A 26,268-nucleotide genomic window follows, 5' to 3' on the forward strand; every position below is an offset into this window, starting at 1 on the left:
CCCGCCCGCATGCACCCTCTTTTATAGACTCCCCGGGTGGTATGATTCCTACTCGCGCGGTCGTCTGTAAGCGTGGAAGGGAGGTTATGCTGAGTCGAAAGAAACGGGCTTCGGGGTGAGTCCGAACTGTTGCTATGCGCGTATTCGGCGACTCATGCATCGATTGCATTATAACTAGCAATGCTATATACGTGTGAATATTCACACGTGACAATATATAACTATAAATCTGTATAACATCCCTTCTTAAAAAAGTGATACCTGAAAAGTGAAGCCGCCTAAAACGAGATTTGATTGGTGGCCTTGAAAGAAGCGGTAAATTTCAAATCTTAGATTTTTGATTAATGTTTATATAATGTTTTTAGATAGTTTATGTAGTTAATTTTATTGGAAAACGAAGAATGCATCAAAATAAGCAAATTTTAATTATTAATATTGTTTAAAACTTTGTTTTTTATGAGGTTATACTATGTTAATTAAATATTTATTGATATGATGATGATTATGGAACGGAACGGAAAGATGACGGAACGTGAACATAGGTTAGTATGCATATATAAATATTCGCCGCTCGCTAAGGTGCACACGTGTGTTTCAACTCATCGCTTGGGAAATCCGGTCTTATTTTGCTGTCCAGCTTTCGATCGTGCTATTAAAAACAAAAATATTAAAGTATGTACAGTACTATATTCTTTTATTATATTATTTTTAATATGTACATTTTGAGGTAAGAAGGATAACACGTTTTGTATGTGAGAAAAGCATGCCCTCATTCTTGAGTATATACGAAATGGACAGTTTTGTTTAAAAAGCGTTGTTGCACCTATTTAGAAATTATTTTGTTATTATTCTGTAATCATGCCACGTTTGATGACAGTGTGTGAAAATCTGAGATTTTGATTTTTAATGTTTCATTTATTTGCAGCTTCTACACCTGCATTAACATTGGGTACAAAAGCTACTGGTACGTACAAGATTTTTATACAAAAAAACTGCAGATATGAATGCGAATGAAGTTGTCTACACACCTGACGAGGACTTTGACCAGCTAATCAACAGAGATCCAACAACGTAAGAGTACTTTTTACTTCATTACAATTTCATTTTTTTTGTATCTAACAATTTTTTGATATTTGATGTAGAGAGCTGGTTGATTATGTAGACCAAATCATTGCTCAGGCTAAAGTGGGACAGAAAGCAGGTGGAAAGGGCTATGACTTATTTAAATTTGTTCTAACCAATGGAAGCAATGGTCGAGTGCTTTGCCTAATTTGGACCGCAGAGCTGATCAAGAAGTATCAGCCTGAAATAACAATCAATCGAGTAAGATTTTTTCTATTTTATTATTTATATTTTATTATTGTACATTTTTTCAATTATTAAAACTAATAAATATATATTTTTTGTTCTTTATAGATCCTACATAATGAGAAAGAGGCATTGCGCGTACTACCTTTTGAAATTATTTTACAAAAGATTACGAAAGTTTAGTACAAAGGCACTCATGTGACAAGGCCAATCACACTTGAATTACCACTATCTGTAGTGGATTTTTCATCTATAAAAGAAGCAATTGGAAAGATCTGCAAGTTTCAATTTTTCTATAATATGTTTCACTTTTTCAAAATATAGTATATTCTCAAAATCATTATCTTATTATTAAAATTTAAGAGAAATCTGTTCTTTTTTTTAATCTTTCAATCTAATTTTTATTCGTTCTTTTAATTATTATATTGTATAATTCTAATAATTATAATTTTATAGCTATCAGTGGCTATATCAAGACAACGTTTGCTCAATCGACCACCAGATATGAGAATATGTCATACGGATGCGGAGCCATCACTGATGGCACACATAAACTGACTGTACAAATAGGCAACTACATACCTGTAGACTTTAAGAAAGGAACTTGGGTCACAGTGATTGGAACAGTAGCCAATAATGGTAAAAAATATATTATTCTCTTATTTAAAAACAATAATAAAAATTAAAAACATAATAAAAATATATATAATAACAAATAATTTTCTTTTTCAGATGGTATCATAAAAGTCACATGCCTAGATTCAAGCAACATCACTGCGGATCCAGAGCATGAAGTTATGGCTGCTAATGTACTCATTCGAGGTACACAACAGGTAATTGCTGCAAAGAGAAAGTTGACCGAAGAGTAACTTTTCTTATTTACTTTTGATTTTGTTCAAAGCAAAGTTTATTTTTAACTTTCACAACTTCATTGTGTTTTTTATTTCAAAATATTTCACTTTGTATTGGTTTGACATGAGATCATACTGATTACGCAATATGATAACAAATTGATAATGTGATATTTGATAGCAAAATTTTATTTCTATGAGACTGATTAAACAGTGATTTTTAATAATTAAGTATATAATATTCGTATATTAGGTGTATTCATTTTTTTGATATCAAATACTACATTGTAATTTGCTGTCATTTAATATTATTCTTTTTATACGACAAACTATTATATTGTTCAATTTTTTCTTTTCAAAAATTTGTTGCAATGACACTCATATCTAAATCTCTAAAACAAACTATTATTAAGGTTATTAAGACTTAAGAATATGTTATGTAATTAATATTACTATACTAATTTGAAGACTTCAATTTTAAGTTAACTTCAGTATATACAGCGTCATCATATTTTAGTATTCTAAAAATATAATATAATTATAATCAGTAATGAAAAATTATTTACAACAGAAATTGTTACATATTCAATTTTAAGAACTTTTAATTTAGTAAATTTTAAAATAGATGTTTAATTTCAGATTTATTTTTAATAACTTACATATCAATTCATTAACTTAAGCAGTATGTTTACAGATATCAAAAATTATTTTTCTAACTAATATAAAAGATGTTGTAAATCAGCATACTTTTCATTATTGATTATAATTATTATATTTTACATTTAATTAATAATTCCTTTCCACGTACTTATTTATTACGTATCTATTAAGTGTATATGCAACAAAATGTATGTTTGTAAAATGTAATGTTGCCAAAAATTATGTTAAACAGAATATTTCTGTAGTTGAGACTGTATATGTAAACAATATTGCGATCAGTACAAACTATTATATTTCTATAATAATTTTAATAATGAAAAATAAAGTATTTTTGTAGCTGTGTCTACAACAAAAAATCGTTTGAAAAGATATATACAAAGTATTGTATTTCTACTCTCTGTGACTGTAAACCACATTCACATTAATTGTTTAATAAACAATAAATATTTTTTGCATGAATGTAGGTTAGATAATTATTATTTTTGTAATTAGTGTAACATAATAAATTATTGGAACTCCTTCTCCTTTATCCCCCTTTTTAATTTTTTATTTTTAAAAATTATAGTTTTTGTATTTTTAAAAATTATAGTTTTTCTATTTTTCAAAATTATAAAGTTTTTCCTTATTATATAAATATTATGATAAAATAATTTTTTTTTCTAAAATGTTTAATTCGCTTTTCTTACGACATTAGAAGCTTCAAAAAGATTGTATTGATAAGATCTATCTTCTATACCTTTAAAATGCAGTCAACAAGTCATCTATACAGGCGAGAAATGCGTCTCCTAGCGACATCTGTTGTTTATCGATAAAATTATTACTACATAACCTTTTAATGTTGCTGTTACTTGGATTTTTACCTGATTTTTATCACTTCTGCAGAGTGCAGTTCAACGTTTTACGTGTGAATTTTTTTATATTTATCTGACTATTTAATATAAACATAAAGTAACAAATTGTGCAGGGGAATATTAAAGTATTTGTGGTCAAAATTCACGATTTTATTACACTTCTTAGTTGTCACATTTTTGAGGTTAAAATTTACATTTAGATTTTGGACTTGATTTCTCTATGTTGCTCATCTTAAAATATTTATAACTTTTTATATTTTCAGACTTTTGTCATAAGGATCTGCTTCTATCAAAGTATACAAATTCTTTTTATTGAAATCTCTGTTTATAGAGAAGGAAATTTGAGATTTTAAACTACTAATAAAACAGGTCAGTGTGAACTATTATTATCGACATTATTTTTATCTGGTATTATGTACTTTTTTATTTAACAAAAAACATTTTTCTGATTTCTTTTCAGATTGCTATCATAAAGAAACAGCTTACATGTACATTTCTGATTTCATGTGTGTTAATACTTTCATTAAAGACAAGGAAATATATAAAATCAAACTCAAGAAAGTACATATATATCAACAAATATTTTTTATTTACATTATTCACTATATAAAGCACAATTATGATTCTTTTTCAATATTAGAAGCACATTCGAAATTATATTTTGTTTCTTTATTGTGAGTTCAGTTTTACATAAAACAGATTTTCATCTTTTTAACTATCGCAAACTCAATTTGGATGTATGGACATTGTAATAGCACTTTTAAAGCTTTAGATCAGCTTGAAATAAGCATAATTAGTTTATGAGTGTATTAATTATAAAAATAAAGTAAATTCAAAAAAGTTTTTCTTAATGGGTGTATTGCTAAAGCAGTTAGACCTTGAGATGTACAAATGCTTTTCGATGCACAGAACAGAATTAAGTCTGCAGTAACTAAAAAATGAAGATCATAAATTTTGGACTTCGAAGACATATTGTACAACCTGGTATATGACGTACAACTATTGTTGAATGATATTTACAGTAATCTTAAGATTATAACACTGTTTTATTTATATTTTAAACAATTTAATTAAAACACATCTAAAACTTTCTATGCGCAGTAAGCCATAACAGTAAAAATATGTTTTATTTTGTTTAAATAAAATAATTTATCCAACAGTGAATTTTATATTTATACATTTAAATTAGCTATTATTTGTACACAAACAATCATTATATGTGCTTTTTATGGAGAATAGATATATACATAAATATATTTTATGAAATTCCTTTCTTATTGTGCAATGTACATTTTATACTTCATACTACTATTATTATACACAATCTAATGCAAACTTTTTTTTAAAGGTTTAACGACATATTATCACCGTACAACTATACTTGATATTATAACCCAAGTGCTTTATTGAATTATTTTACATGAATCTTGAGAAGAATGTTCTGCTATACGTCGCATGAAATTGATATTTACTGGAAAATATAATAATAATTTTTATTTTCAATAAAATATTATAATCCTTTCACAATTACATTTTTACTTATATGACAACCAAGTTCAACTTTAACCAACCAAAATACAAAACCAGAATTATAACCTTAACTGAACAAAACCGAACAATAACCCAAAACTAAACCAGAATTTATAACCAAAACTAAACCAGACTTATAACTATATATATATATGTAGGTGCCCCACGTTAGGTGGCAGCACCTCCCGACTGCAGAGAGATTTTAGATTAGATTAATTGCTCTTTATTTTTGTACATTTTGTTGTACATATAACAAATATAGTGTATTATGATAAAGGAATAAATAAAATTTGTGTAAGGGTATATAGTATAAGGTGTGCGTGATGTTGAGAGATGACATGAGATGAAAGAGAATGTATGTATGTTTGTGCGATGTTTATGTGTTTTCCAAATTAAAGAAATAATTTTTAGCTGCTTGTTTGAAGTGTGATATGGATAGTGTGTCGCGAAGTTGAGATGGAAGGCTGTTCCAGAGGTAGGAGGCGCTGATGAAAAATGAATTCCTCAGCGTCTCCGTCTTGAAGGACGGGATGTCCAGTGGAGTCACCTCGCCCCTGACAGGCCTGAGTGCGACGTGGAAGTCAAAATAGGCTAGTAGATAAGCTGGTATTGAGGTGTTGAAAATTTTTCTAAGAAAACAGGCCATGAAGTACTTCCTACGTCCGGCGGTGGTGAGCCATTGCAACTCACGCCTGTAAGGGGAGATGTGCTCGTCCCTCTTTACACCATAGATGTATCGGATTCCCGTATTGACAAGCCTCTGCAGTTTTAAGTCAAGCTCTTGAGTCAGGTCGCAGTAAACAAGTGAGCAGTAGTCGATGAGGGGAAATAGGAGTGCTTGCACCAAATGTTGGCGCAACCTGAGGCTAGTGCTCTTCCGAAAGAAATATAGCCGATACATTAAAGAGTGAGCACGTTTACAAGTTTGTGTAACGTGCTCTTTCCACGTAAGTTTTGAGTCAAGCACCAGCCCCAGGTTGCGCACAGATGATTCAAAGTTGACCTGGGCCCCCCTATATTTATATAGGTGTTAGCAGTAGAAGGTAGAGCATTGATATAGTAGGGTGAGCCCAGGACGATCGCCTTAGTCTTACTAACATTCAGCTTAAGTCTGTTTAGTGCTGCCCAGCCCATTATCCTCTCGGCGTTAGCACTCATCTTGTCAGAACAGGAATCGAGCTCCTCAAGGGGGCATTGACAGTAGATTTGCAGATCATCCGCGTAGACTATATGGGATGCATCTGAGTCAAGGCAGAGGCCAATGTCATTGATGTATAACGCGAACAATAAGGGGCCCAAGACTGACCCCTGTGGGACACCGGTGTTTAGTGGTAGGAATGTAGAGAGTTCGTTGTTGTCACCAATGACGGCCTGTTCTCTACCAGAAAGGTAAGATGCAAGCCAGCGGATAACCTGCTTGGAGAAGCCGAAGGAGGGTAGCTTTCTGAGTAGCCTGACGTGACACACTGTATCAAACGCCTTGCTAAAATCAAAAAGAAGCAGAAGGGTGACCTTCTTCCTGTCCATTCCAAGCCTCACATCATCAGTCAGCTTAATCAAGCCGGACTGCGTGCTGTGACCAGTGCGAAAACCAGTTTGGAAACTATCAAGATAGAGTCTAGTTTCAAGGTATTCAGAGATTTGATTGTGCACCAGCCACTCCAGCGCCTTGGATAGAAAGCAAAGTAGGGAAATCGGTCGGTAGTCAGTTACAGCTGTAGGAGAGTTGATCTTGTTTAATGCTCTTACGAGCGATGATTTCCAGGCAGAGGGAAAGCATGCCTCACTCAAAGACAGAGAGAGAGAGAGAGAGAGAGAGAGAGAGAGAGAGAGAGAGAGAGAGCGGCCATGCTGCGAACGAGCGAGCGCCGACGCCGAGAGTGTTCCGCAGACCACGGCACGAGTCGGTCGAGCTGGAGAGAGAGAGAATAAAGTGATTGTTTTAGAGAAGAGTGTCCAGTCTCTAGCCCAGCCTAGACTTCCTCTTCCTACATTGGTGACCCCGACGCAGGCTTCTCGACGACGAGTCAACGAGCGCCGACGAGAAGAAGAAACGCACATCTCGGCAAGTCTCTCCAGCCGCGGAGTCTTTGTCTCGCACGTCGCGGACAAAGACATTTTGCGATTGCGTCATTCCTCACGCACATCGCACACTCCCGTGTGCACGCTGGCACGCCGGTGCACACGCGGAGTACTATCGACAACCAAGTCGATCTCCTCGACACACGTTTTTTTTTTTCGTGTCGAGGGCGGCAGCAACAAGTCCTAGCGATTCGGGTTCATTACCGAGCACTTCGTCAAACACGATTTTTGACTACGTAGAGGTAACGAATATGGCAACCGGCTTTGGCCTGCAACCTAACGGTACGGCAAACGCCTTTCAAGATAGCTTTCGCCAGCCACCTGGCACCATGGCAGGAGGCTTTGACTTCAGTGGAGTGAGCCAGCGATCAAATTTCCCAACTTCAACTTCGCACTTCTGGCCCTCAAGCACCACTGGCACCATTACCAACTACACTGGTGCCACCAACAAAAACAGGCACTCAGACGGCCAGCGACGAGCGCCTAATGCCGACCAAATCCTGGAATTGATCGACCAGAAGATTGACAGCAAAATGGATGAATTTAAAAGGTACATGGAGGAATGCTTCGTCTCGTGGTCGCAGAAGCAACCCACGGATCACGTCATTGAAAACAAGACTGTAATGACAACGACCTTGACCTTCGCAAGCTCGTCTCTGGCAACGACAACAACTGCTAGCACTACCTGCTACAGTTTTTCCAGCTGGACGCCCAACGCCTTCGGCAACATTCCCTCAACTGGTCAAACCTTTCAGCCTGACCTACCTCTTGCTTCACATAGCAATCCAAGAACAGACTTCCAACAACGAAATCAGTTTCAAGGAAACTCCATGCTTGGACAGCCACACTGCCTTCCAACGGCACCAAGCACCAAGCATCTTCAATTCTGGAACTTCCACAAACACGATCCTCAAGGATGGTTCAAGCAATTGGAAGATCTGTTCTTGACTCACAACGTCCATGACGACGAAGCCAAATTCAACTTCGTCGGCACACGCTTGAGTCAAGACATTCACCACGAGCTCCAGTACAAGATGAACACTCTTGTTAGAGGCTGCAAATATGAGGAACTAAAAAAAATCCTCACGGATAAATATGCTGAGACTCCGGAGCAACAATTAGACAGGCTTTTCAAAGGTCTAGAAATTGGTTGTAAGCGACCATCAGACTTCCTCGCTGAACTGCTCAGCCTAGCGCAGGACCGAGTGCCCAGAGATACAGTAACTTCGCTCTGGAAAAGCCGTCTTCCAGCACAAATACGACTGATGGTGTGGAACTACAAAGAAGAAGCAGAACTTGTCAAAAGCGCAGATATGGCCTTCGACATCCTTCAACAGTCACACAATATCAGTGCTTTGAAGGAGAATAACCAGCCTGCCACCTACCCGGTCGACAAGTTCGAACAACTATTAGCTGCACTTCAGAAGACAATCAATCCTGAACAGCAAGGTCGTTCTAGGCCAGACAAGCATCACAACAGGTCGCGTACTAATTCAAAGAATAGACGCGATTCGACCTCGGGCAGATCAAAATCCAAGCCGCGCTATTCCAACAACACAAACTTCTGCACCTTCCATCGGAAATTTGGCAAGGAAGCGCGTAATTGTCAGCTGCCGTGTGCTTGGAAACGTGGCCCCGGTCAGGAATACAAGATAAGGCAGCCAAAAGTAACGGACAAACAGGAAAACTAAAGAATCCTGCTGTCGAGGAGACTGACAGCCGGTCCAACCTCACCGCACGTCTCCACGTGAGAGACAATCTCTCAAATGAAGTCTTCCTGATAGACACCGGCGCGGACATTTCCGTAGTCCCCAAGCCAGACAATTGGCATGGTAAGCCAGCTGACCTCAAGCTCTATGCGGTCAATGGCTCCACCATCAACATTTATGGCGTCAAACGTCGCGAGCTGGACGTTGGCCTACCTTACAAAATCGCTTGGAACTTCACCATAGCGGACGTTCCGCATTCAATCATAGGAGCCGATCTCATGAAGCATTACCATCTTCTGCCAGATCTCAAGCTCAAGAGACTGGTAGATGGAAATCAGTTTACGCACGCTCCCGCTTTCGTTAAGTCAGTGCAGCCAGTGCAAATTTCCTTTTTGGCTCCGAACCATAAATACGCACACATCGTGAACAAATATCCCCAAGTCTTTGGCCCTGACCAGTTCAGAACGGTCAAGAAAAGGGGAGTTTTTCACCACATTGTCACCAAGGGCCAACCAGTCTCGCAGCGAGACCGTCCTCTCGCTCCAGCGAAGCTCAAGGCAGCGAAGAAGGAATTTCGGAAATGGTGCGAGCTGGGCATCTGCCGGCCTTCCAACAGTGCATGGGCCAGTCCAGTTCACATGGCGTTGAAGAAAAACAACCAATGGCGTCCTTGCGGCGACTTTCGCAAATTAAATCTAATCACAGTCCCGGATCGTTATCCGATTCCGCACATGCATGATTGCATGACCTTCTGCCACGGCAAGAAGATTTTCTCGGCCTTAGACCTACGCCAAGCCTACCATCAAATCCCGGTAGCACCAGAAGATGAGCCCAAGACGGCAATAATTACACCTTTTGGACTTTATGAATTCCCAGTGATGACTTTTGGCTTTCGAAATGCCTCACAAACCTTCCAACGTTATATTCACTCGGCGTTGGGAGACCTAGACTTTGTCTTCGTCTACTTAGACGACATTCTTATCGCCTCCACATCTGAAGAAGAGCACCAGAAGCACCTAGATATAGTGCTCAATCGCCTCAACGAGTACGAGCTGCAGGTAAACCTGGAGAAATGCAGTCTCGGGGTTTCTGAACTCGTTTTCCTGGGTCACCTCATCACGCCTAACGGTTTCAAACCTAACCCAGAGAAAGTTAAGGCGATCCAAGAATTTCCATTACCACGGACCATCGAAGAATTAAGAAGATTCTTAGGTCTTGTGAACAGCTATAGGCGTTTACTCGCGCACGCTGCCGAGACACAACGCCCTCTTAATGAATTCTTGAAAGGTGCCAAGAAGAAAGACAAACGCCCAGTTCCCTGGACTCCGGAAGCTGAGGATGCTTTCCGCAAATGCAAAGAGGATCTCATCAACTTAACTTTCACAGCTTTTCCCAGTGAAAACGCTGAACTGCGCCTCATCACAGATGCTTCCGATACCGCAATGGGAGCGGCCCTCGAGCAACGCTCGGATGATGCCTGGCAACCCTTGGCATTCTTCTCGCAGAAGTTCTCTCCTGTGCAAAAGAAATACGCCACTTATGACAGGGAACTAACGGCAATTTATGAAGCAATTCGTTATTTCCATCACTACCTTGAAGGAGCAGAATTTAAAATTTATACGGATCACAAGCCTTTGATCTACGCTCTGCAGCAGAGCCACGACAAAATGCCAGCAATTCGCTCCCGCAGATTGTCATATATCGCCCAGTATAACACGGAGATTCTTTATCTCCCAGGGGAGGAGAATGACGTTGCTGACGCATTGTCAAGAATCAACGCTTTCACATCGCCTGCATTTTTCAACTGGAGCGATCCTGAACTCTTGGCTGATCCACAAGTCAGGGAAGTCCTCGCTAACATCAACGCTTTCAAGCTGCCAACACTGTTCGACGCCAAACAACTCAGCGACGAACAGGGAAAGGACGAAGAGCTAAAAGAAATTCTGAAAATGCCGGACCACCCCTTAAAGCTGCGCAAACTTACGTGGGGATCCGCGCACGCAGCATTTTACTGCGACATCTACGAGGACGTCATTCGTCCATACCTTCCCAAGAAATTGAGAAAGGAAGTTTTTAACAACTTTCACTCACCCTCGCATCCTGGAGTCAAAGTCACAACCCGACTCATCCACCAGCAGTATGTGTGGCCGAACATGAGTCGCGACATCGCCTCTTGGTGCAAAGCGTGCACACCATGTCAGCAATCTAAAGTGACCAAACACAATAAGTTTTTGCCCCGGCATTTCATTGCTCCAGATGCTAGATTCGATCACGTCCATTTGGATCTCGTAGGCCCCTTCACCCACAGCAACGGCTACACGCATCTCCTCACCATCATCGATCGCTACACGAGATGGCCAGAGGCAATACCAATTACAGATACCACTGCGGCTACGGTAGCTCGTGCTTTTCATGACAACTGGATCTGTCGTTACGGTTCACCCACGACGATCACTACAGATCAGGGTGCCCAGTTCGAATCCAAATTGTTTTCAGAATTATTATCGATCCTAGGAATCAACAGGATCAGAACCTCGTCGTATCATCCTGCTTCCAACGGCATGGTGGAGCGTCTCCACCGAGACATCAAGTCAGCTCTCATGTACCACGGAGACAACCAAAACTGGGTTTGTTTACTGCCCACAGTCATGCTTGGACTACGCACGCGCATCCGTTTAGACACCGATGCTAGTCCAGCTGATTTAGTTTTCGGCAAGTCAATGAGAATTCCCGGTGATTTCTCTCCCTTCACCAACGAAGAGCCGAACATTCGTATTTTCTACAACGAATTTCGCGATTACATGAGACAACTGAGACCAGTTCCAGTCAATCACAAGACAGCTACCAAGCCATTCACACATCAAGGTTTAGATACCTGTACACACGTCTGGCTACAGGAAAAACCTATTAAACCTGCATTGACGCGGCCCTATACTGGCCCTCACAAAATAATTTCGCGCAATCTAGCGAACCACACCTTTAACATAGAAGAAGATGGCACGGTCAAAACAGTCAACATTGAACGGGTGAAGCCCGCGTTCATCCTGCAAGATGATCCCGACGGCACTAAGGAAAATACCACTCCTGAACCGATAAGGATTCCTTCACCGACGGATATCAACCGCGTTCAACCAGCAGACGACTCACGTCCAGCACCCCTTACCACTGATCCGGTGGATCACCCTATTCCTTCCCCACAACCTCATACACTCAAACGTACGAAGTTCGTGCCGAACATTTTAAAAAGGAATAGGCATTCGGACTCGATTCTGTTAGAAAACGAGACTTCTAAGAAACGAATCTCTTTCGCTCGTAAACCTCAAGTCAGAACGTTCGTTTCAGAAACTCAACCAAAGAAAAAATTAGATTTAGTTTACACTGTTAACACGTTACGAAAAATTTTCTCACGTTAGTTAAGCTCATTTGCGCTGGGGTGTAGCGACTAAGTCCTCTCAAGCTCTTTACTTATTTAATTTATCTAATAATTATTATTTAAACGTCTAGTCATGGACAAGGTCAGAGAAGCTCGAACACAGCTGCAGGCATACAGAAATGCCTCTTCCGATGAGCAGCTGCGGGCGGATTGCTTTCGAGTTGATTTAGACCTCGAGCAATTCGAAGTCTTCCTTCAGCAAGCCCTCGAACATCGCGAAACACGAGCACTCACCACCAGATACGCGAGTTCGTCAAACTTTCCGGTCATCCAAGATGCTCAAGTTCCTCAATTGTTCGTTAACAACAAACCTGTATTGCGACTTTTCCTGTGTGACATCCTGTATCGCGTTACTAGGAAAAAGCTCTACGAATGCTTGTCAGCACAAGGGTGCACCGATTTTTCCATAGATAGTCTTAAGAATGCAAGAAAGGGCTCCGTTGCGGTCATTTCTTGCAAGTTACTGTCATCCTCATGCGCTATTCAGATCAAATCTTGTAAAAAAGAACTGACTTTCACAGATCCTTGAGGCAGAATCTCATACATCAAAACGAGACCCGATCAATTCACTCAGCAAGAACCTTTACCGAGCACTCAGCCCGCATTCAACAAATTAACGCTTCTTCCCACTCCTCTTGTAGACATTTTACAATGTGGAGATGTGATCAAACGCTTAGCTCACTATCTTACTTACAATGATTTCCTAAATCTTTACACAGCTTGCCATGATGACCCCCAATTCCATGGCACAGCACTTCCATTCGACTCTTGTTACGATCGGTACTCTCACTCCAATGGTCTGAATAGAATGCTTGAGGATGTCAACAACTTCAAATTCACCAGTATTTCATTCAATAGGTCAGTCAATATAATAGAAATTCCGTTTATTAACAAATTGTTATGGCGCTGCGTCAGCCACAGGCCAATTCCCGACAAGTATCTTCGTCTGCGCGAATTGGACCTATCAGCTGTCACTGTCTCTAAGAAAACTTTCGATCTACTCTCGGACAGTTTTGCAATAAACAAGCTCACGTTGGGCAGCACCCCAGGTGGGTGCGACGAATTTCTAACAGTGGCCAACTTAGAATCACTGAACTTTGTAAATAACAAAAATTTATCGCTTAAGTTTTTAACCAGAGAAAAATGCAGTTCTCTGCGTTCTCTATCGTTTAACAACTGCCAAGAAGTGCCTATCGAACGTCTGTTCGACTTCGTAAAAAACAACACACACCTTGCAGAATTAAATTTCTCAAATTCTCAAGGTAGAAAGAGACACACAGTCGATCTTATTATGTCAATTTTCTCTCCGTCCAATGTCACTGAAGCATTTAGCTTCAACTATTTAGCCTGTAAAGTTTTCCGTACTGAGATCATTCCTCGAGTAGTGTTCTTGCGTACGAATACTCTCAGGACACTTGAACACAACGACTATTTCAAAGATTTTGTTACAGACATCATAGACAATGCGCCAAACCTAGTCGAGTTGAACTTATTAGGATTGGACTTCAATTATCCGTTACTTCTTTCAAATTTACCTCAATTACGGTCGATCCGGATAAATTACAACTACCATATTGTAAATGCACTCATCAGTGCTGGTCCTAAACAAATCTTTGAAGTATTCATAAACAATACGTGGGGAAAGAAAAGAACTCGAGTAATCAACCTAGCTAACTTAGCTGGAACGATTCACGCCTGCGAACAAATAGATTTTAAGTTTGTTAACTGTCGAATCAATGTTCCAACGCACGTTCGCCAAGATCTCGCTACACACGGCGTTAGTCTACGAGCGTTAGACAATACTGTCTCTTTACTAAAGACTTTGTAAATATTTTAAGTTCATATTAATAAGTTCATACCACGAATTGTTACCATTAGAATTTACACAATCGTTATATTGTAATCTCAGATTCTAATATCTTTAGTTTTAATGATAACTTCTGTAAACGCTCTCCAGCTACCGACACTTCGCAATCATAAAAAATGTTGTAATCTCTCTCCGTCATAATTTCATGGATCAAAATAATAAAAATACTTTTCCGTTTTTTTTCATTTTCGGGGGGGAGTACTGTAGGTGGCCCACGTTAGGTGGCAGCACCTCCCGACTGCAGAGAGAGAGAGAGAGAGAGAGAGAGAGAGAGAGAGAGAGAGAGAGAGAGAGAGAGAGCGGCCATGCTGCGAGCGAGCGAGCGCCGACGCCGAGAGTGTTCCGCAGACCACGGCACGAGTCGGTCGAGCTGGAGAGAGAGAGAATAAAGTGATTGTTTGAGAGAAGAGTGTCCAGTCTCTAGCCCAGCCTAGACTTCCTCTTCCTACACACACACATATATATATATATATATATATATATATATATATACCTAAAATAAAAAATGTTGGGTCAATTTATATATACATACATATATATATATATATATATATATATATATATATATATATATATATATATATATATATATATATATATATATATATATATATATATATATATATATATATATATATATATATATATATATATATATCCGTCATGAACGATAACGACCTATTTACACAACAATTTACAATTATTATTGATTCAACATTTTTTATTTTAGACGCATATTTTTTTTTATTATTGATTATTGATCATTATTATTAACTTCTTTTGCATAATTACAATGCAGTTCACTATATAAAATTGTATTTCTTGTTATTTTTAATTTAATATTGCTTTCTTCTAAGAACTTATTAATAAATAATTTAAGTTTTATAAATTTCTCTTTCTTAATACACTATGCACGCAGAAAACAACAGCGCACGGCAGAAGAAGAAGAAATTTATCAAAATCAAAGACGACAGCGAAATGCTGAAAATCAACGGGTTCGCCGACAAGCTGCGCGTAATTTGATTAGCGATGAAGTTAGAAATGTTACAAATCAACAAGATTATTTAGGATCCATGGATATTTCATGTACTCATTACAATGCAAAACATTTTCTTTCGGAGAAAATAGCTCATAAAGGATTATCTTTTAACGATTGTTGCAGTCATGGAACAGTTGCTTTAGAGCCTACACTTCCATTTCCAGAAGAGCTTTCTCAATTACTTGATGGGACTCATGAGAAATCAAACAAGTTTTTTGAAAATATTCGTTATTATAATAATGAAAATGAAAATCCTGCATTTGGACAATTATTTTTTATCGATCAGGATGAAGCCATTGATTTCAGAGTAAATCAAGACCCTCGCATAGATAAAACGACAATCTTTATTTTAGATAAAATTATTAGAGATAATAACGCATTTGCTAAATCGTATGCTATGATAAAACAAGAATTAGAATATCAACGATTATTAATGAACACAGGTCAAACTGAACCAGAAATGCAATTATTGTTTTCTTTAAAACCAGGAACTGATAGGGAAAGATACAATTTTCAACGAACAAATGAAGTAGCTGCTATTTTTTCTACAACAGCTGATGGAGAAATTCCAGAATCCTTTGTTACAATCAGAAACACGCATACTAAAGCATTGCAATGTGTTAGTTCAATGGATCCAAATGTTGAACCATGGATATATCCCATCTTTTATCCTTATGGGACATTAGGCTGGCATCGAAATATGGAACGAGTTCGTATTAACCAAAACGATAATAATCGACGAGTTACTCGAATGGCATATACTAAATTGTAACGAGGAACAACGTTCCTCGCCACGCCGGTAATCGAGGCAGAATAGAGTGTGACGAAATGAGGCGGCATTAGCTCGACGTACAGAGCGCGCGCCTAGAGATCTCGGGAGCGCCGGATCAATTCTCGGTCCCGGCGTCTCCTTTTGTGATTTTCTCCACTCACGTCAAAGTCTCACCCCGTTACAAAATATAAGATCGCTATAAGGATATCTGAATTTAATCCTCTCCTGTTAGGTCGCAGGTTATTTCAGCAATGGGTTGTTGACTCCTACGTAAAAATTGAAAAAGACAGAATTCAATTTTGCAAGGATCACCAAAAAGAAATAAAGGCAGATACATATCAAGGATTACATGATTACTTACAAAATTCAGCTAATGACATTAATGGACAAGTCGGAAAAACTATTATTTTACCATCTACTTTTATTGGTTATCCTCGCCATATGCAACAATGTTATCAGGATGCAATGGGTTTAGTAAATGATAAAGGTAAACCAGATATTTTTCTCACCATGACATGCAACCCTACATGGCCAGAAATTACAGAAAACCTATTACCTGGACAACAACCACGTGATAGACCTAATATTGTAGCTCGCGTATTTCATCTTAAAAAAGAACGTTTGCTTGATTTTGTTATAAAGAAAAAATTTTTGGGGATGTTGCATGTTACGTTTATGTTATAGAATTCCAGAAAAGAGGGTTGCCATACATGCATTTGTTAATTACTTTGACACATGCTTATAAAATAACTACGCCTAATACAGTTGATAGATTCATATCAGCTGAAATACCAGATAGTATAGAAAACCCCCGATTGCACGAAATTGTTATGAAAAATATGATACATGGACCGTGCGGTAGTTGGTGTATGATGGATAACAAATGCTCCAAAAAATTTCCCAAGCATTTTAATGATGAAACAAACATGGATGAAAATGGTTATCCAAATTACCGCAGAAGAAACAATAATGTTACTCATCAGTTACCAAACGGTCACATAGTTGATAACAGGTGGATTGTACCATATTGTCCAAAACTATTATAAATATTTAATTGTTATATTAATGTTGAAATAGTGACAAGCATTCGATCAGTCAAATATTTATATAAATACGTTTACAAAGGACATGATGCAGCTACTGTAATTATCGGAGAATGTAACAATGAAGGAATTATTAATCACGATGAAATAAAAAATTTCATAGAATCTCGATATGTTGGCCCTGTCTAAGCATGTTATCGAATATTCAGTAAAGCATTACAGGATAAAAGTCATGCTATTGTTCCATTGCCAGTGCATTTACCTAATTTACATAGTGTGATCATTTCTAATAATTCGACTGATATTCCTCAAAATTTAGCACAAGCAAGTAGTATGTTACTCGATTATTTTAAATTGAATTTAGAAAATATCGATGCACGTCAATATTTTTATAAAGATATTCCATCTTTTTTTACACATAAAAAAGAAAAAGTTGATGGTTTAACAGTATCTAAATGGAACATTCGAAAAAAACATTTCAATTGCATTGGTCGTATGTATTCCGTTAGCCATACTCAAATTGAATTATTTCATTTACGATTATTATTGTTACACATCAAAGGAGCTACCAGTTTTGATAATTTAAAAACAGTCGATGGAGTTCTACAACCTACGTTCACAGCAACCTGTCTAGCATTAGGACTAATAGAAGATGATGAAGAGTGGGCAAGAGCAATGGAAGAAGCAACTATTTGGATGATGCCACGAAGACTTCGTCACTTATTTGTTCGAATTTTAATACATTGTAATCCAATTCATCCTGAAGAATTATGGAATAACTATAAAAATGCTATGTCTGAAGATTTTTCACGCACACATTCTATTGATATTAGTTACCAACTCGCCTATGCTCATATTAATACTTTATTATGCAATGAAGATCGAACTTTATCTGTTTTTCCTACTATGGAGCAAACAGTAATAGAAATGGATACGTTACCTGAAACTAGCGATGCTCCATTAGAACAAATGTTAGAAGTAGGCCAACAACAATATGTGCAATTAAATGATCAACAAAAAATAATAGTTGATAGAATTTTTCATGCAGCCGAAACTGATGATTGCAATACTAATAATTGTCAATCAATGGACCAGGAGGATCTGGAAAAACTTTCATTTACACAACTGTCTACAATTTGTTGTCAGCCAAAAATATCAAAGTTTGTTCAATGGCATTTACTGGTATTGCTGCAACTTTACTTCCGAATGGCAGAACAGTACATAAGACATTTGGTCTACCAGTTCCATTATATAACGATTTATCATCAAGTATTAAAGTGCAGTCTAAAGAAGGTCTTTTTCTAAAAAAATTTGCAGGTTAAAAACTACGTTTATAAGAAGTTATATTTGTAATATGTAACTTACATTTATTTAGTTTTCTGATAAGATATAATCAATTGCTGTATTTTGTTCACATCATATCATATTGATGAAATTATTTTTTTTTTATTATAAAATAAGAAATGATTTTAATTAAAAAACGTTTATTTTTATGTTGTACAAGTTAAATTAATTAATATAAAAGTTAAATTTTAGAAGAATTCACCGCGCGCGTAGCGCGCTAAATGTCCCTAGTGTATTTAAATATTATAGTAAACAGATCGTCGGTCCCGACGAAGAGTAGTACGGTTCAGATTTGCCACAAAGACTAGTACGGTTCAGATTTGCAGCGAAGACTAGTAAATTACAGATTTCCTAATGAAAAAATCAAATTATATTAGAGATATAACACATAGTTATTTAAGTTAAAATTAATAAAATTGAAATATTTTTAAAGTTGCCAAAAAATTTGTAAAAAATTTGTTATGAGATTTAATTAATTTTTTTTCTAATTAAAGTTTTTGATAAAATTTTTTTAATTCTGAAATTTTTCAACAATTTTTTGGCAACTTAACCAAAATAACTATTTGTTTTTCTTCAAAACAATTAGATTTTTTCATGTGGGGAAGATCTGAAATGTACTAGTCTTCGCGGAAAATCTGAACCGTACTAGTCTTCGTGGCAAATCTGAACCGTACTACTCTTCGTAGGAACCGACGATAAATAATACATTAATCAATAACACATTAATCATAACGATTTTTGTGATTTCATATTTACAAACACATAGCTTTGAAAAGAGTATCATATCAGCAGAAATAAATAGCTTTAAAAAAAGAGCATATCTGCACAAATAATTATTTGCAGCATCCCTTTTATCTCAACCAAAACTGCCGATTTTATCTACTGAGTTGCACAGCCTTAAAAAAAATCATATCTGTACAAAAAATTATTTGTATCATTCCTTTTATCTAAGTCGAATCTGCAGATAACATCTTGTGATAGGCATAAATATATTCAGCATTGGTAATTTCATATTCACTTATTAGTGAATATGAAATTGCCAATGCTGAATATATTTATGCCTATCACAAGCTATACAGTTAATACATAGCTTTAACAGAAAGATCATACCTAAACTAATAACTATTTGCTGCATGCTTTTCATCTGGACCGAATCTGCAGATAACATCTTGCGTTATGCATAAATGCATACAGCATTCGTCATTTCATATTCACAAGCACAGAGCTTTGAAAATGGAGCATATCTGCTCGAATAATTATTTGCAGCATCTTATTTAACTCGAACAAAATTGCAGATTCCTTCTTGTGATATGAATGTGCGTCATTTCATATTCACAAACACATAAAATTAAAAAAAAGTTATACCTGCACATATAACTATTTGCAGGATCCCTTTGATCTCGATCAAAACTGCAGATTTCATCTTGTGATATGCTTGAATACAAAAAGCATTCGTTATATTATATTCGCAAATAGATAGCTTTAAAAAAAACAGCTTATCTACACAAATAATTATTCGCAGCATCCCTTTTATCTGGACCAATTTTAAAATAATCTTTTTTCATCCATGTATATATATATATATATATATATATATATATATATATATATATATATATATATGTATGTATGTATGTGTCATAATATATGTCAAAAATATAAAAAAAAAATACATTAATTACGTCTATTTATTTTTAATAGTTTTTTACTTCAAATCTACCTGGACCAAATCTTGAAAATGTTTTCTTTTTGAAGTTCTTTTATTGCTAAAACCTAATTAAAATTTCATACATTTGAAATTTTTTTTATCAAACCTTAATGATTTACGTTCAAAGAACATTTCTACCGTAAAATAGATTAAATTTTTTTATTACGAGTTTTGGAGGGTTTCTACAAAATAGACCAAATATAATTTTTTTCTGAATTGATTTACAGCTTCCAATCTACCTGGACCAAATCTTGAAAATGTTTTTTGTAGGAATGTATATTTTTATCATATGTACCTCTTTGTACAGTTAAATAGATTTTTATTCATAAAATACATAAAGTTTTGTGGAATAAATGCAAAAAGAAATTTTTTAAGTCCTTTAACTGCTAAAAACTAATTGAAATTTGATACACTTGACATTTTTTTAGTAACCTGAATGATTTAAGTTAAAAGAACATTTCTACCGTAAAATATATTTAATTTTTTTTTTTTCACGAGTTTTAGAGGGTTTTTACAAAATCGACCAAATATAAAATTTTAATATAGTATAGATTTCTAGGGCAATAACTCAATTCCTGCCTTGTGACGGCTTTAAGTGGGTGAAAGACATGAATAACGCCTTCTTTAACGTCTCTGATGATGCTCTAGTAGGATGCATCTTGGAAGTAGACCTCGAGTATCCGGATAGTCTTTATGATGCTCACAAAGATCTTCCACTCTGTCCAGAGTATGCAGCACCACCAGAATCAAACCAAGAGAAGTTGCTTAAGTTGCTCTCAAACAAGCTCTCAAGCACTGTCTTCGATTGAAGCATATCCATCGTGCTCTCAAATTCAACTCGAATCCATGGCTGAAGCCATACATTGACTTGAACAGCGAGATGAGAAAGAATGCCAAGAATAAGTTCAAGAAGATGCTCTTTAAACTCTTCAAAAACGCAGTGTATGGTAAGACCATTTAGAATGAGCGAAAGAGAGTCGACGTGAAGCTGGTAAACAAGTGGGAAGGTCGCTATGGCTGTGAGGCATACATTCCTCAGCCCAACTTCCACAGCTGTGCGATTTTCGACGAGAATCTCGTGGCTTAATAGTTTCTCCTATTGACTGTTCAAATTTATCTTTTCCAAATTTCAACAGACTATACTTGCGTTTTACAGCATTTTGTGCTTTCACAAGCCGATAAAGTGTATTCTTTTGTCTCTGAATATCAGTCATGTTGATACTTTAACAGTCAAAGATAGACTAATGAATGAATGTGGACTAAGCGTATCTTATATTTATAGCCAAAGTGTCAAAACCCTTTCGATATCTACCATTGTTGATAGGACTATCTTTGACAATCAGTATCCATGTTTGCCATCCATCCAACATTTTGAGCATAGTTCTCGAAACTGCGAATACGTCGTGTTTTTCACACATTGTCATGTCTGAGTTGACATGATCGTTGTATAAGTCTTTGAGATTCATGTCATCTTGTCGGAAAACTATTAAGAGATTGACGTTATCTCTCACAAGATGTTTTGGAACTTATGCATAAGACTGACATAGATCGAAACAATCAACTTTCTTATGTCTCCCCATACAGTAGTATGCTCTAACATTGTTTTGTTTTTACAGGCAATATCATCGAAGATCATGATAGAATTCGGAAGTGCATTATTAGGAGCTATGACATCATAGTTTTCATTGAATGCAAAGTACTGTATACCATTCAATGGTTCGTGAAGATCTTTTAAAAATTTGTACTTGGACTGATTAACTGATTTGGAATAAACGTAAACATTCTCAAACCTAACTCTATTTGGATGTGTTATGAGAGCTAATAAACTGTTGGTTTTATCACAATTGGAGGGTCCACAAAATACTGCTCGAATACTATCTAGAAGTAAATCACCATGTCGTTTATTTTTCTTCTCCGGCTCTGCAATAGTATCAAAGTTTACTACCGGAAACTTAACAGACTGTTTCTTGAACATGTTTACATGGAGAGAAGTGTTGAACAACTGTTGTGAGACTATAAATATAGCTGTTTATCTTTCAGATGAACTTCATCTACCGGGTTATTAATACTGTGGACCAGGCACTAAACTTACTAAACGATTAGCTCGTGGTGATCCAGGTATTAATCCATTAGACGTTGCCTGCAAGGAACACGATATAGTATATTCTCAAAATCGAGAAAATATTGCAGTTAGGAACGCTGCTGATAGAGTTCTCGCCGATAAAGCTAAAATCATCTTTTTTATCATAAAAATTGAACTGAACGGTCAATCTGAAAAATCTTGCAGGAAAAAGTAGACAATTTTATGCTCTTTTAGGTACACTATTGTTAAATATATTCTATGATTGTAAAATGTTGGCAACTATAACTTATGGCTCCATCCTCACAAATCTGTATCTTTGTATTATGATTCTTATTTCTTCTTAAAAATCTACGATATTCTTAAAAAAATTGTCAAATGTTTGTAGCTTACAAAAGTTTCTCTATATATTCTCATAAATATATACTTTAGTGAATGTAGTGAAATCAGTTTTGAAAAGGTCAAGCATTAAAGATCAGCAGGTAAGCTAGAATCAATAATAACTAATAGTTATGAAAAATAAGATAGTTGCACCTTTCGAAATTATTACTTTAACTCACACTTGCCATCTCGTCATCTTGTAGTGTACGATGTGCATAATATTTACTAATCGTCATACAAATCATACGTGCATAATTACTAAAAAAACTTGATTATTTAATGAGGTTTAGTTGCTACAAGAAAAATTCAGCCAATTCCGCAATATTAAATTTCTATTTTTTACAATAAACTTATATTGTAACTTAGATTATAATAAAAAATGTCCTTATTTTAATTCGTATCATTTAACAGATTAAGGCACACCTCAAAACCAATAATTTGAGTGTTTCATCGATAAACCATAAGACGACGGACGGCATGTGCGAGTTAAAATAATAATTTCGAAAAGTGCAACTATCTTATTTTTCATACTTATTAGTTATGATTGATTCTAAAAACTGATTTCACTACATTTACTAACGTATATATTTATAAGAATATATAGAGAAACTTTTGTAAGCTACAAACGTTTGACAATTTTTTTTAAGAATATCGTATATTTTTAAGAAGAAATGAGAATCATAATACAAAGATACAGATTTGTGAGGATGGAGCCATAACTTATAGTAGCCAACATTTTACCTTGTAAAGGGTATTTTTCAAACCGATTTCACACCCGTTTAATAAGTTTAACCAAACTTCTAAAGAAATAGCTTCGACGCAAACGACCTGTCTAGAGAATGCTACTGCAACGCGGTTGTTACAGAACTCATAAAGTTGAAGACGAGCTTATACAAAGAGCCTGCTGCTCATACTATTGGTCTCGTTCTTGATATCGCAGTCAGTATGTCGGTGTGATTTTTCAATGTGTCTAGTCCATCTTCCTCGCGTCCTAGTGGTTCTTCTTGTCCCCGAACTCGGTGAGATTGTGTACACAGTCGTATCCCGCCTCGAACTTGTTTCTAAGATGCGAAAGATCAAGAGGAAAACGTTGTAGTCCTTGGCTTATTTCAAGGAAACAATAGCGTATGAACTTGCGAACAGAACAATCGTGATCATACTTATTTAAGAGCTGTTTCCTCTTTGTGTATCGTGTTCTCGTATCGCAATCATATCCTGGAGCGATTGACCAGTGCCCAGTTTTCAGTTCATCGTTGTGAGCCAAAGGTTCCGAGACGTTCCCAGTTGATATAGAGCACGCTGCTGTGTTTACTCTGTACCAAACATTCATACGTCGTGTATGATATACTTACGCGAGAGCTTGCATCGCGTTCTGGCTGGCGCTCTCGGCGCTTATTAGACACATTATAATTCTTGTCGAGCGGAACACTATCGGAAGCACAAGGGCTCTTCAGCAAACGTATAACCACGCACACAGACTGATTTAAGAGAGTTCGATTACATAGCGAGTCTTCATACCCGTACACCGAAAGCTCCGATAAACCGCACTGTTTTAGGCCATGTTTTATGGTTACACCGTTACACGAGTCCCGTTACACGCTGCTGCCGCGTGAGCCGCTTTCAGCTGCATATAGTCATACACTAATCCACGATCACAAACAATGGCAACTTCTAGCCTTGAAAATCTGATCCTCGTCTCTCACATATTATTTGTGATAATGCTTAGGTAACCTTACTCAACAAGTTCTTGCTTTTGTACATAGACTACGCCAGACGCAAAAAATACTCATACGCACATTACACGTGCCGACTTAATGCATTAATTACCGACTTAATTACATGCAAAGGTACTTTTATATCTGTGTAATGTAACGAGCGGCAAGATATCATATTCTCGCGCGCTCGTTCGTCGCGAGAAATTAGATTAGACCAACAGACGACGCCGTCGGACGGCTGTACCGACGGAAGACCGAGGAGAGGGAGGTCGGGAGAGAACTCGAGCGCGTAGACCAAAGTAGTCGGCAGACTTCCGCTACCAGTGCGCGAGAAAGGAGCTTATCTCCAGAACCGCGAGAAACCCGCTAGTGGGACGGATCCGACCCGTGTCCGTGAGGGATCTGCAACGGAAGCGCCGGGAGGGACCTGGAGGGACGCCTCCATCGTTCGAGGGGAAATGATTCTCGACGCCCGGGATTCCATCGCCACGGTGAGTGGTGCGAGTCGAGACCGACTCCTCGCACCAGCGTAAGTCTCGCGTGTGTTCACCGCGGAAAAGCCCGCGCGAATCGTCGCTGACCGTTGCTCGTGGCCACCGAGATTCGGTCTGGTTCGCGCCGGTTATTGCGTCTCTCTCGCGCCCGTATGATACGCCGTCGCTTCGGGCGACGCGCCTTCTGTATCCATGATTCTAGTTTTGCTTACAATATAGTTTATCATTCTGTTGTTTACATTTCTGTATTCTTATTTATATTGATCCCAGCTACCCAGTTCGAGGCTCACGGGAAACCCTGTAGCCAGTGCAAGTCCGAATTGGTCCGAACAACCTCGCGTTTGTCAACGAGATTCTCAGCTGATTATCACTAGCATTTCATCGCATATAAAAGCATATGTGTAAGTATCAGCTTAAATAAAAATATTAAGCTGATATCACCAGATAATCAGCTGATGTTTTGGCACGATTATCAGCAGAGTATCAGCTGATTATCAGTTAATAATCAGGTGATTGTCATCTGCTTTTTTCAGTAGGGATATCAGACAAGAAATCATTGGAGACAATAGAACGCATTTAGGTTAAATAGCAAATTCAAAGTATAATAGGGTCGCGCTGCTCCCCGACGGCACAGTGTATAAAAACGTATACTTGTCATCGGGGCGCTACCGCGCCCCTTGATTGATGAATAACTTTGGAGAAATATGTATTTTGTAATATTAAAAAAAAACATTTATAACATGAAACACTTTATTATTTGTTTCTTTTTTACCAAATATTATTTTGATGAAAGTTTATACTCATATTTTAATTAAAATAAAATATTGTTTCTAAATTCTTTACAAAATATCATGTTTTCGGAACACAATAACACATGATTTCAATATATGATATTACACAATTTTAGAATATTATTTTATTACAGGATTTTAGTATATGATGATTTGCGAGATTTTTATAAAATCATATAATGAAATCATATGATAAAATTATGTACTCAATTTATATGAATATTTTCAACCGGGCATGGACCTCGTCATCAATCACCCTATGCACCATAGACGCCGTCCTCGAATATAGTATTTGCCCATCTACAATTTGGTTTTATGATATATTGTAAGTGTAGTATTGATGACAGAAGTATAGAAGATTGATCACAATTAAAGTTCAGCAGCGTTAACCAGAGCTCGTAAGAGGATGGGTGACCGCTCTGTAAAGTTAGAAAAAGAACGATAAGTACTTTTTTCTGTATTCTATTATTTACAGACAATATATGAGTATAAAAATTACATTACAAATAATAATATTTTTATAATTTTTAATATTTTTCTAATTAATAAAATTTTTAACACGTAATCGAAGTCTGAGACAATTTATTTATTTATTACGATTTGATTATTA

At 36.8% G+C, this 26,268-nt stretch overlaps 1 protein-coding gene across 8 annotated transcripts in view; it reads right to left on the reverse strand.

Moving 5' to 3' along the window:
- The window catches only part of LOC100114050 (CDKAL1-like protein), a 148,252-nt gene that overhangs the window by 90,265 nt on the left and 31,719 nt on the right, over positions 1-26,268 (reverse strand).

This window comes from Nasonia vitripennis (genome assembly GCF_009193385.2).
Source record: "Nasonia vitripennis strain AsymCx chromosome 4 unlocalized genomic scaffold, Nvit_psr_1.1 chr4_random0004, whole genome shotgun sequence".
Lineage (NCBI taxonomy): Eukaryota > Metazoa > Arthropoda > Insecta > Hymenoptera > Pteromalidae > Nasonia > Nasonia vitripennis.